Here is a 14,110-nt window from a genome sequence, read left to right as displayed (position 1 = left end):
CCACAGTGATAGTTTATTTTGGGAGGTGTTTGGGAATGTTGTTGTTTCATTTTTGTGAAAAAGTATCCATCATCTCATCACCTGGTAAAAATAAGAAATACCTCCACTTTTGTTTTTCTTTTTTTTTTTTTTTTAACCTGCCTCCCTCCCATTTTCCCCTTACTCCCCTCCCCTATGTCTGTGAGTGAGGGGACCTCCCTCCCCTATGTCTGTGACTGAGGGGGACCTCCCTCCCCTATGTCTGTGACTGAGGGGACCTCCCTCCCCTATGACTGTGACTGAGGGGACCTCCCTCCCCTATGTCTGTGACTGAGGGGACCTCCCTCCCCTATGACTGTGACTGAGGGGACCTCCCTCCCCTATGACTGTGACTGAGGGGACCTCCTCGCCCTGTAGATGCTCATAGGGTATCAAGCCTCTTCTTGGCAGCCTTCATCCTTCCTCTGCACTTTCATTTTTCTTGCTGTTTTCTAGTCTTGTTCTATATGCTCACATGTTTGGTGACCACTTCATTGATGCCTCTTTTAATTTTGTCATTGTTAAAGTATTTCCAATTTTGCCAATTTAGCCTCAAAATAGCAACAAATATTCTTTGTTGTCAACATTTACTTTAAAAAGTGGTGATTACAAAAAAAAAGTGGTGATTGCTTAACACTGACTTGATTTTGGTTTAGAACGATGGTTCTGTGGGTAAAGTGTTGTGCTAGAATGGGGGCCTGGCTTTGCATCACCTGCACCCCTAAAAAAAGTCAGACACGGTGACATTACCTATGATACCAGGACTGAGGTGGACAGATAGGTAGATTCAGTCTAGACAGACAACAATTCCAGTTCAATCAGTGAGAAACCCTGCCTGAAAAAATAACATGGAGAGAGATTGAGCAAGACACCTGACATTGACCTCTAACTTCCACATATACACACACAAATTTGAGAAAAAATACATACATACATACATACACACACACACACACACACACACTGAGATTTTTATCAGCATTGTGACTTAATGATTTTGAGTCTTCTTTTACATGCATAGCTTTGACTTAACTTTCACTTTAATTTCTTTGATCATAACTTTGTCATTTCCACATATATAGATTTCTTTCTTTTTATGAAAGTGTGAATAGTATTATGCTTTTTATTTTAACTCCTATATCATCATTTCTGACAGACAGGAAAGCAGCTTTGTACCTGAAAACCTTGACATATTACTAATAAGTTCCAGAGGCATTTTCTTTGGAGTCTCTTCCATGTCATCCTTGTATCATGTCATCCTTGTATAATGTCATAAGGCTTCATTTTCTTCCTCCCTAATTCTTATCTTTTTATCTCATTCTATTATCTAGAATTTCTATTATGACTTGGAACAGGGCTGATGAAAGGGCATCTTAGAATCCTTGACAAAGAAGATCCCCAAGCTAGGAGGAAGATAGCAAGTCTTTGCCTTTAAGTATAGTGATGCCTGTGCTTATTTTGAGCATGTTCCTTCTACTCCTAATTTGCTGAGATGTTTTATTATGAGTGGGTGTCTTATTTAGTTTTTTTTTTTCTGCTGCTGTGATTTAAACCATGACCAAAATCAACTTGGAGATGAAAGGGCTTAGGTAGTTTACATATCTGGAATCACAGTCCACTGAGGGAAGTCAGGGCAGGAACTCAAGCAAGGCAAACCCTGGAGGCAGGAGCTGATTCAGATGCCATGGAGTGCTGCTTACTGGCCTATTTCTTATGGCTTGTTCAGCTGCTTTCTTACTCAACCGGGAACCACCTACCCAAGGGTGGCACCAGCCACACTGTATGGAGCCCTCCCCCATCACCTCCGCCATCACCCCCCCCATCAATCATTAATTAAGAAAATGCCATACAGCATAATCTTATAGAGGCATTTTCCTAATTGGGCCCCTCTCCTCTCTGATGACTCTAGCTTGTGTCAAGTTGACATAAAACTAGCCAGCACAATTGATGCTTTGTCAGCTTGATGCACAAACACATCACTGTTAAGCCATAGTCTTTCCTTTCTTGTTCATGCCCAAGATCACACATTAACATCAACGTTATAATATAAAACATTTTTAGAACTTAAAAAGTCCCACAGCCTTACAAATTCAAACATTTTTAAAGCTCAGCCTCTTTAAAAATCCAAACTCCTTGGTATAGAAGACTGGTGGGATGGAAGGACCTAGAGGGTTCAGAATACCCACAAGAAGACCATCAAGGCCAGGGGATCTGGACTCAGGGGGGGCTGCACAAACTATTGCATCAACAAATGACAGTGCATGTAGTAAACCTAGCGTCAGCTGCCTCTGACATGAACTCTGGTGCCTCCCATTTGATCACTTCCCCTTGGTGGGGAGTCCCAGTGGGCACACAGTGGAAAGGGAAGCAAGCTATCTGGATGAGACCTGATAGGCTGTGGTCACATGGCAGGGGGAGAAGGTCCCCTTCTGTCAGAGGTCTAGAGGAGAGAAATAAGGCAGAAGAGGGAGGGAGAGAGGGTACAGGAAGATACAATTGAGGGGATAACATTTGGGATGTAATCTGAATAGATTATAGTAAATTAAAATTTAAAATTTAAAAAAATACAAACTCTTTTAAAATCCAAAGTCTCAATAACACCCCAAAATATCTTTAAACGTTTAAAGTTTCTTGGGCTCCATTAAAATCAAAAATAAATTATTTTGTTTATGAGAGAAGAACCAGGGCAAAATCACAGTCTGAACAAAGCAAAACCAAATTCCCTCAGTGTAAATAACCCCATACCCAATGTCTGGGATTCACTCTCAAGAGCTCTGGGATCCTCCAGAACAGCTAGACCACTTCTCTGACTCCACTTTGCAGACCACACAGCTCATCTTCTAGGTTTGCACCAGCTCTACTCTATGGTTGCTGCTATCCTTAGACGTCTTCCCATGGTACTGGCATCTCCAGATTTCTGGAGTTTTATTACAACTGGGCTACACTTTCACCAATAGCCTCGTCTGGATCCTCTTCATGGTCCCAAGTCTCAAATTACAAATGACCCTTTTATGTCAAAATGAATATTCCCTGGGAGACTCTTAACACACTACCATGTTTGGCCGCCAGGACAAGACACAACCTAGGCAACCTCTAGAATACATTGACCCTGAGCAAACATTTCCCAGAAGATTTCAACTCAGTGGTGCCAGTCTCTTCCTCTCTAGCTACCTAGCATTAATTTCACCAACAAAGCAAAAGTTTCACCTCAGTGGTGCTGGTCTCTTGTTAATCAGAGCTGATTTTTCAGCCCTAGCTGACCAGACACCACAGATTGTTTATCCAAAATAGCAATGACTCTGAGAGAGGTTTTAAGCTTCGCTATGAACTTCATAAGCTAAGCCTCCCACCATCTGCATTCCCATCAGCATCCTTACCTTTTAAGCATCAATGGAACAGCCCACAGAGCTCTCAATAGTCCATAGCTTTTCTAGCCCAAAGTTCCAGAGACCTTCCACAATCCTCCGCAAAACAACACATGGCCAGGTCTGTCACAGCAATATCCCACTCTCCAGGCACTGTCTCAGTGACTTCCTACTGCTGTGATGAAGCTTTGTAACCAAAAGCAATTGAAGGGAAAGGGTTTATTTCACTCACACTTCCATATAAGAGTTTATCATCAAAAGCATTTTAGGGCAGGGACTAGAGCAAGGCAGGAACCTGGAGCTGATGCAGAGGCCATGGAAGAGTGCTGTTTACTGGCTTGCTCCTCATGGCTTGCTCAGCATGCTTTCTTATAGAACCCAGGACCATCTTTGCTCCTATATACAATGGCATGGGACCTCCATCATCAATCACTAATTATGAAAATGCCCCACAGGCTTGCCTATAGCCCAGTCTTATGGAGTATTTTCTCAATTGGTGTTCTTTCCTCTCAGTTGGCTCTAGTTTGTGTCAAGTTGACATAAAAACTAGCCAGCATAGTGGATGTGGATGCTTATGGTCTTCTTTCCATGGTAACAACATGGGTTACAGAAATTTTCCAAATGTTGAGCTGCTTTACATACCTGTAGTCAATCCCACTTTGTCAATTTGCTAATGTTTTGTTGAGGCCTTAGCATGTGTACATATGGGAAATACTTCTCCTTTGTAGGAGCTCTGGTCTTGTCATTTGGATGATTCTGACCTCTTAGAATGAAGTGTGTTTTCTAGAAAGATGACACTTGAAGGATGATGAACACTTGGCATCATTTCTAAAATTTTTGGTAGAGTTCACCAATGACCCGTCCTAGACCGATACTTTTGTTGTATTTTGTTTGTTTGACTTTGGTTATGGAGGTATTAACTGTGGATTTGGGTTCTGTAATGAATAAGGGAGTATGCAAATTATATATTTCTTTTTATGTTAATTTTGAGAAAATATCTCTCAAGTAAGTAAATCTATCTTATTTAAAGCATCAGATTTATAAGGTACCCTTGTTTATTGTGTCCCTTCATTATCCTTTTAACCTGCATGGCATTAGTAACAATGATTTATCTCTCATTACCAATACTAATAATCTGTCTTTAGTTTTTTTCTTTGTAATGTTGGCTAAAGAGTATATCAATTCTATTAATCTTCTCAAAGATTAACTGCTTTGGGTTATGCGGATTTTTTTCAAATAATTTTCTGTTGCCAATTTTACTGTTTTCTGCTATACTTTTATTATTTATTTTATATTAGATTTATCCTTATTCTAATTTAGCAAAATGTACTTACATTGTTGATTTTTAGATATTTCTCTTCTTCTGATACATACAGTCATAGCTAAAATTTCCTCTATGAATTGCTTTCATCACATCCCACAGGTATTGAAATGCATTTTAATTTGCATTTAGGTAATAATATTTTTAAATTTCTCTTGATTCCATTTTCCTCATGTGTGTATGTCTGTGGGTACATGTGTGCATGTAGATGGAGACCCACAGTTAATGTTGGTTGTCTTCTTCAACCCCTGTCACCTTATTCATTGAGGCAGAGTCTCTTACTTAAGTCTAGAGAACAACAATATAGTTAGTCTGTCGAGCCAGCTTGCTATGGGGATCCCACCTCTACTTCCTGAGTGACAAAATTACAAGCAGCCTACTGTCATAGTTAGGGTTTTATTTCTGTGAAAGAGACACCATGACCAAGGCAACTCTTTTAGAGGTAGAGTTTCTCTTTTGTGGCCTTGGCTATCCTTGACTTGCTTTGTAAACCAGGCTGGCCTTGGACTCACAGATATCCACCTGCCTCTGCCTCCTGAGTGCTGGGGTTAAAGGAGTGCACCACCACACCCAGCTGACCAAGACAGTTTTTATAAAAGAAAACATTGATTGGGGCTGGCTTACAATTTCAGAGGTTTAGTCCAATATCATCATGGCGGGAAGCATGGCAGTGTCTAGGAAGCTAGAGAAGGAGCTGAGAGTTCTACATCTTGATCCATAAGCAACAGGAGACTGTGCCACACTGGTCATAGCTTGAGAATAGATGACTTCAAAGCCCACTTCCACAGCAAAACACTTCCTCCAAGGCCGTACCTCCTAATAGTGCAACTCTCTATGGGTCAACCATTCAAACAGATAAGTCTGTGGGGGCCATTCCTATTCAGACCACCACAACTGCCAGCCCAGCCTGTCATTACACAGACACTGCAAATCTGAACTCTGGTCTTCACCATTGCTGGTTGTGGTGGAGCTCTGAGCCATCTCCTCGGCCTTTGGTACTTTTTTTATTTGTGTGTTAGTTTCATTTAACCTTGAATAACTTCAAGATGTTTTAGTTATCTTTCTCTTACTGGTTTCTATTCTAAATCTATCATGTTCAAGATGTATACACTGTGGGATATTTATTATTTTAAATGTGTTCAAATGTTTTATAACCAAGAATGTGGTTTGTCATGGTGAACATTCCATGTGAGTGTAAGAATGCATTGTCTGCTGTTTTCAGATGAAGTGATCTGTAAGTGTTATTTATTCATTTTAACTATTCTCTGACTCATTTTCTGACTGATAGATGTTCAAATTGCCCCAATTATAATATTGGATTTGCCCATTTCTTCTTGACATTCTATCCATTTTTCCTTGTGTGTTTTGCCATTCCATTCACATTTAAATTTGAAAACAATGTAATTAAATTGCCTTCTCTTTTTAGTTAGAAATGAGGCTGGATGGAATATATAGTGGTAGCTTGCTTTTCACATGTTCTTTATTTAATGCTCTGCTGCAGGTTGCATTCTGTTTTTTGTTTTGACAGACTCTGTCTAGACATAGGTCTCCTTTTATTCATTCTGCCTGGAATCTGATTCCTCTGTTTAGTCAGCAGGGGAACGTTGCATTCTCTGGCTTCTGTATCAGTTGTATCATATTTCCTTGGTTTTGTTTTATGGCCTTTTGAGGTGGGTTTTTACTTTAATACCAGTCACCCTCATCTTCAATTAATCTTCTGTCCACTTTGAATAATTGTAATCAAACCTTTGTGTATTTTGCTTCCGGATATATTTTTTAATGTAACAGTTAAAAGCAGACTCCAGAATAAAACAGTTAGGGCTGGAATTCTGGCTCCCACACTTACTAGTTGGCAGACTCGAAGCAAATTCCTTAGCCCCTCTCAGTTTCCACAGTTCTAAAATATGTACAACAATAATAGAGTGAGTCTGTGGTGTTCCTGGAAGGACTAAATGAGAAGATACATATAAAAATACTTAAGACAAACTAGAGTATAATGCTGTTGGATAGTAGTGTTGGAGTTTTTTGTAGATATGGTATAGTAGTCTTAGCCAAGTGTTATCAACTGTTTTCCATCATTATCACCATTGTCATCATCCTAGTAAACTGGACGTCTCACTTTTGATCTCATCTTTCCATTTCACCTAAGCCTTTTTTTTTTTTGCCTATGCTTCTCTGTTCCTGTTTCATTTTTTAAAATTGGTATCTTTTGCACCTTGCCAAGGAGGCCAAACCATTTACTGAAGCCGGTGAGTCACACTCTCGACACTTCAGCGATAAGCTCTGCAGGTTGGCTTCAGCAATACTCTCTTCAGGTTGGCCTCCACACTGTTCTTTATACTTTGTTTCCATATATTGTTTTCTGCTTTCCTCAGCCCTCAACTCTCAGTCCTCAGTCCTTTACTCTCTGTGCCTGCAGACATGGTTCATGGGTTGCCTTTGACCCTACTCTTGGCCCACTCTTCAATGACGTCTTTCCTTCCTCTTTACAGCCAGACAGCCAGTAGCATTAGGAATTTTGCATCTTTTTTCAGATAACTTCCTCCATAATACCCATGTGCACTCTAGTCACCTCATCTCCTCTTTCTCTGTACTATCAACTGATGTTGCACACAAGAGACCAGAATGGCCAGCATGCACTGTTAACTGGCATTATCATGTACTTCTTTGGTCATAACTACTTAGAAGCTTTGACTCAGAATGGGCTTTGGTAGGCTGGGGAGATGGCTCAGTGCTTCAAGAATTTGTCACACAAGCAAGAGGGCTGAAGCTCATATCCTCAGAACACACATAAAATGCCCAGTGGATGTGGCAGCTCATCAGTAATTCTAGCCTCAGAAGGTGGAAATAGGTTCCCCAGAGTAAGCTGGCTAGCAAGACTGGCTGTATTGGAAAGCTCTGGATTTGATTAAGAGAGCTTTTCTCAAAACCAGTAAGAAGGGTGAGTATGATTTCGAACAGCGACTTAGGGGATGCACAGTTGTACCTGTACACACACACACAAATACACACACACGTGCACATATAAACATATGTATTCATATACACTACACACACATACGCATAAAAGAAATAAACAGGTAAAAGTTGTTGGCAAGACTAAAATGGCCCACCTCAAGTCACTGATGTGAATAAACATTTAGAAATTCTAACTTTACTTTTGTCCCCATGATAAATATCTACTCTCTTCCTGGTAGTTTTCAATCTTGTCATTGCTTTAAGTTATGACTGGAGTAAATAATATTCATAAGGAATCTTTAAAATGAATCCAAAGTACTGTAAGCTCTAGTTTGGAGGAAGTGCATCACTGTGGAGGTGGGCTTTGAGGTCTTCTATGCTGAAGCTCTGCACAGTGCAGCACACAATCTCCCGCTGCTGCCTGAGGATCAAGATGTAGAGCTCTCATCTCCTCCTCCAGCATCATGTCTGCCTGGGTGCTTGCTTCCATCCTTCCTGCCATGATAATGATAGACAAAACCTTCGAAACTGTAAGCCAGCTGCAATTAAATGTTTTTCTTTGTAAGAGTTGCCTTGGGCAGGTTGTCGTGAGCTCGAGGCCAGCCTGGTCTACAAAGGCTAGATAAAGAAGCCCTGTCTCAAAAAACCAAAACCAAAACCAAAAATAAATAAATAAAGTTGCCTTTGTCATAGTGCCTTTTCACAGCAATGAAACCCTAAGACAGAAATGTTATACCAACTATTACATTTTTCTTCAACCAGCTCATCTGCTTTCTACTTAGAAGAGATTCTGCTAAGATTCTTTCAGTGTTTGCCAATAGCAGCATCCTTCTTTTATTCTTTTGTTCCTTCCTCAATAGTAACAAACTAAGACTCCTAACCAGACCCTGCTTTAACCCAAAAGGGGTGTGCCTTTCAGGAATGGGTGTGCTTTTTTTGTAAGAACTATTGAGTCATAATTTACATACAATGAAATTCATCCATGTAAGTAAACAAGTCAGTGAGTTTTAGTAAACTTATCCAGTGCAGCCATCACCACAACCGGGTTTTTTGGCTGTTTCCATCACCCAGTAAGGTACTCCATCGACTAATCTGTTCTCTTCACTCACAGGCAGCCACTAACCTACGCTCCAAGGATTTAGTGTTTATTGTATGTGCAGTTATGTATAGTCTCTGGATTTGGTCTCACGTTTTTACAGTCACCTGAAGACCCTTCAGATGCCTTTATAACCTTCACACAAGCACCCCGGGCTAAATTTCTACATGTAAACTTCAGCAAAGCCATCTCTGATTTCTTTTGCTGTTGTTGTTTGTTTATTTGTTCGTTTGGTTTTGGTTTTTGAGACAAGGTTTCTCTGTATAGCCTTTGGACTCACTTTGTAGAAGATGAGTCTGGCCTCAAATTCATAGAGATCTGCCTGCCTCTGACTCCCAGAGTGCTGGGATTACGGGTATGTGCTACCACACCCAGCTTTTTTTTTTTTTTTTTTAATAATATATAATTTACACTCATTTTATGAGCATTGGTGTTTTGTCTGCATATATGTCTATGGGTGTCAGATTCTTAGAGTTACAGACAGTTGTGAGCTATAGGTGCTGGGAATTGAACCTGGGTCCTCTGGAAGGGCAGTCAGTGCTCTTAACCTCTGAACTATCTCTCCAGCCCCTGCTGATTTCATGGGATGCTCCTTTCTTGGCATTTCATGATCTAGGAATCATGAGGGTGGATGGATATTACAACATGCTAAGGCAATTACACTGAGGACTATTCTTTAGGGAACACGCATGGCCCTTTGGGGTTTCTGTCAAAGTTGGGTTTCCATCAACTGTGAGACCCTTGTCATTCAAGGATTTATCTGTCCATGTGATGCTATATTTCTCCCGTTCAACTCTCATTGTGTGACCCTTGAAAAGTCACAGATCGTGTGAAAAGTTTGCTTTATTCTTCAAGCAGGGAGGAAAACAGAGGTGGGCAGAGTGTGTGTGGTAACAGAGCATTGACTGTCTTCAATTTCTGCTCTCTTTGCCTTCCTCCCCTCACACCTGGACCCGAGTTTGACTGACAGCCACAATACAAAGAAAACAAAAGTGATTCAAATGAGAATCAAAGAGGCTTGGAGTTTGGTGTTGGCAGACACCTTCCTGTGTGCCCAAGGCGTCTTCAAATGTTTGACAAATAGAGGCCAGTCATTTCCTAGAGTCATTTTCTGACTTAGCATAAGCTCAGATCCATCTTAAAGATGTGCAAAATGGCAGTGCTGGCCAAATTACCTAGCTGGTAGGTCCAGTTTAGTTAAATCTTTGCTCTTAGGCTTAAATCAAGCCACAAACTAGCCCAACAGCACAACAGAAAGAGAAATTTTTGTTATTGATACATGCTTTTAGTATCTCTTTTTCTTTTCTTTCTTTCTTTTTTTCTTTTGGCTTTTTGAGACAAGGTTTCTCTGTGTAGCCTTGTATGTCCTAGAATTTTCTTTGCAGACCAGGCTGGCCTCAAGCTTACAGAGAACCACTTGCTTCTGCCTCAAAATGCTAGGATTAAAAGCGTCCACCATCATGATCAGCCATCTTCTTATTTTAAAAAAAATCTCAAAGAATGATGATGAAAAAGTATCTTTTGTTCATACATATTTTAATTTTGTTATTATATGTTATATTATATTATGTTATTAATATGTTATACATATTTAAATTTCAAAATGTACTTTTTGCTGTGGATATATCTGCTTTTATCATCCTTTTACATAGTGTCCATAATGGTATATGTCTATTTTTAAGCTCTATTTTTACTTTTTGACAGTATGGATGATCAAACCCAGGCCTTTGTGTATGCTAGGCTAGTGGTCTACTACTGAGCTACAGCTTCAACCCTTTGTTTTTGTTTGTTTGTCTGTCTGTTTTTGAGCTAGGATCTTAGTATGTAGCTCAGGCTGGCCAAGAATATTTTTATCTTCTTACCTCCACTTATCTCCTGCCCAAGATACAATTTTGCCACCAGATTTTGCTCTTATCTGTGATTTTTTAAAATTTATTTTCTGTCTTAATACATAAGTTTTACAAATACCACAATAATGACTGAAAAATGTCCCATCCATCTTATAAGGTACACTGTTCATTGGTTTCCTGGATAGGCATCAGTTATTTCATTGCTATCATAGAAGCTCCCTTCCTTAATATAGAATGAAATCAACAACAAAAACATTGTTTAAAAGTAATGCAGCAATAGCTCAAGAAAGAATTGTGACTTAATTCTGCAAACACTGGAAAGCAGTGGTCAAAGAGAGATGGGGAGAGGGAGAAAGAGGAGGGAAGAGAGGGGAAGTGAGAAGATATTAGAGGAGGGGAGGGGAAGAGGAGAAGAGAAGAGATAGAAGAGAGAAGAGAGAGAATGGTGCATCACTCAACCTATTACCTCAGTAACCTAGTAATGTAATGATATTGTAAGGAGAATTATGAGAAAGTTGTCAAAAATTCTGAAAATTCTCACTGGTGGTAGTCAATGCAGAGAAAAGTAGACTGTGAAAAGTAGAAGAGTTGGGCATGGTGGCACATGCCTTTAGTCACAGCACTCGGGAGGCAGAGGCAGGTGGATCGCTGTGAGTTCAAGGCCAGCCTGGTTTATAGAGTGATTTCCAGGACAGCCAAGACTATGCAGAGAACCCCTGTCTCGAAGAACCAAAAAATAAAAAAAAAAAATAAAAAAAAATATATATATATATACACACACACACACACACACACACACACACACACACATACATACATACATACCTGGTCTACAAAGGGAGTCCAGAATAGCCAAGGCTACACAGAAAAACCCAGTCTCAAAAAAACAAAAAAAAAAGAAAAATAGAAGAGTGGTAGCACCAGTGACCAACTGCAAGAAAGGCCAAGAGGCTCTCACAATCAGGAAAGCCCTATCATGATGCTGGAGGGCCCCAGCTGGAGGTCAGTAAAACCACCAGGATTCACATTCTGGAATCATTTTGGCATGAGTGTGAGCTGAGCTCATGGGAGTAGAGCACACCTTAGCTATGATGGGAAGGAAATGTGACTCAGAAAATTTGGTTAAGTTTCAAGGGGGGAAGAAGTGCATTGTTAAGATTGCTTAGGAATGGCAACTGCTTCCCTTAACCCTTGCAGACATAGCCATGTATCTATCGATCCTTGACTTAAACCTAGAAAGTTGGTATAATAAACGGGTCCCAGGAAAGAGTTTACTTTGTTATATTACAGCAGGGATATTGGACATATGTGGTAAGAGGGAGAGTATAGTGGATGTAAACATGTTTTTTGACCCCAAGTGTGGGATATAAAACAAATTTGTGTGAAGGCATGTGATGTTTGTCCACTGGAAACAGACTTGCGAGAGGGCACATGGTGTTTGTTGCTAGAAGAGGAACTGCCTTGTGCAGGGCCATGGTCTTTGCCAGCCGATAAACATCCTGGTACAGACTTTGAGAGGAGATATATATATGAGTCCCAAACCAGAGGCTTGGCTTTTGACTTTTGCATCACTTCACATCACTTGGCTGTTCATCACTTCAAGATGATTCTAGAGAGAAATGCTCCAGAGAACAATTCAAGGTTTCCGGGCTCCAGCTGATGCAGTTGTGGTCACTTTTGCTGAATTTTTGGTTTGCTGTTTAACAGGTCTTCTGGAATCCTAATGATAAAAAATAGAATCACCTCAAGAAACTGAGTCTTAAAAAGGTCTATTTCTCCTGTCCCTATTAACCTTGTTTCTCTCCTATGTAGAGTAGGTGGGTTGGAAGGGAAGTAAAGTCATTAAAGAACCCCAAATAAAGTAGGTTTTTAAAAGATCAAAACCTATAGGGGAGGATGATCCAAGAATTTATGATGGATAGAATACAGCTTAACTGAATGGAACTGAAAGTACTATACACCCCTCTCTCTGTGGTGACTTAATTTCTCACAAGGGTGCCCAATAATTAAATAGGAAAAGTAATCTTTTTTTGCAAATGATGCTAGTACAACTGAATACATGTGTAAATGAATGAATTTAACCTTTACTTTATCATAACTTAATTCAAATTACACCAGACCTAAATGCAAGAGGTAAAGCTATAAAAATTTTAGATAGTTGTGAGCCACCATGTGGTTATTGGAACTTGAACTTAGGACCTCTGGAAGAGCAGACAGTGCTGTAATACAATGAGCCATCTCTCCAGCTCACTACAAAATTTTTGTAAAGACTTAGGATTGACTTGGATGTCTGGAAGATAGTGGCTGAAATGCTGACACAATCTTAGACTTCTCAAGGAATAAACAGAAAAGTTGGATCACAGCTACATAAGAGGTGGGCAATGGATAAAAAAAAAATCTTTAAAATAGGAAATTTGACCCCAAAAATGAAGAACAAAATAAACAAAAAAAGAGTCTATTGTAGAGGGTCAGCATGGTCTGAGGAATGCCCCTGGCCAGGGAGCAGGAGTTACTACCGCCATGGTGTAAGATGAGAAACCTCAGAAAACTCATGCTAAATTCTCAGTAACAGATATTTTTAAAGTGAAAAAGATAAAAAAGGAAAAAGAGAAATATAAAAAATAAGCTAAGTACATTGAAAGCTGCAAGGGGAAACACAAAGTTACTCATAAAGGCAAGCTGTCAGAATAACAGATTTCCCAACATAAGTTTTAAAGCTTGAAACAAAACATTTCAATGTCTAAAATACAGTAACTGCCAGCCCAGACTTCTATACCTAACAAAAGTGTCATAAGTGAAGGAGACAGCAAATCTTTCTACAGTGAAACAGGTGAAAGGAATTCTAAGCCAGCTCTACAAAAGATGCCAAGAGGAAATATTCAGGCTGAAGAGAGAGAAGCACACCCTTGAGATTATGAGAAAGAGTAAGTCTCACTATAACAGCAGTTACGCAAATCAAAACACCAAACGTTGCAAAACCAATATTCAGTAATCATCCTGAATATTAATGATATCAATTATCCAATAAAAGACACAGAGTAGCAGATTAGATTTAAAAACAGAAACCATGTTTGTTGCCCCCAAGAAATGTACCTCATAAAACATATGTGAAACAGTGAAAAAAGTATTCCAACCGAAGACAACTGGGAAACAAGCAATTGTTGATGTTCTAATATAGGATAAAGTCTACTTTAAATAAAAGACGAGATAAAGATGATCACTGTGGTGGTAAAAATGGCCCCCATTGACCCATAGGGCGTGGCACTATTAGGAGATGTGGCCTTGTTGGAGTAGGTGTGGCCATGTCAGAGGAAGTGTGTTTCAGGCACTTCCTGCTGCCTGCTGATCCAGTTGCAGAACTCTCAGCTCCTTCTCCAGCACCATGTCAGCCTGCACACTGCCATGCTTCCCACCACGATAGTAATAGTCTAAACCTCTGAACTGTAAGCCAGCCTCAATGAAATGTTTTCTTTTATAAGAGTTGCCATGGCCATGGTGTCTC

The 14,110-nt window shown here is 39.9% G+C and overlaps 2 protein-coding genes across 2 annotated transcripts in view; one reads left to right on the top strand and one right to left on the bottom strand.

Moving 5' to 3' along the window:
- Positions 1 to 14,110, bottom strand: part of Lyrm1 (LYR motif containing 1) — a 105,392-nt gene that overhangs the window by 3,525 nt on the left and 87,757 nt on the right. The gene's annotated exons all lie outside the window — the stretch shown is intronic.
- Dnah3 (dynein axonemal heavy chain 3) overlaps positions 1 to 14,110 on the top strand; it is a 170,208-nt gene that overhangs the window by 94,429 nt on the left and 61,669 nt on the right.

This window comes from Acomys russatus, chromosome 5 (assembly GCF_903995435.1).
Source record: "Acomys russatus chromosome 5, mAcoRus1.1, whole genome shotgun sequence".
Taxonomy (NCBI): domain Eukaryota; kingdom Metazoa; phylum Chordata; class Mammalia; order Rodentia; family Muridae; genus Acomys; species Acomys russatus.
This window is presented reverse-complemented; position numbering and strand designations above follow the sequence as displayed.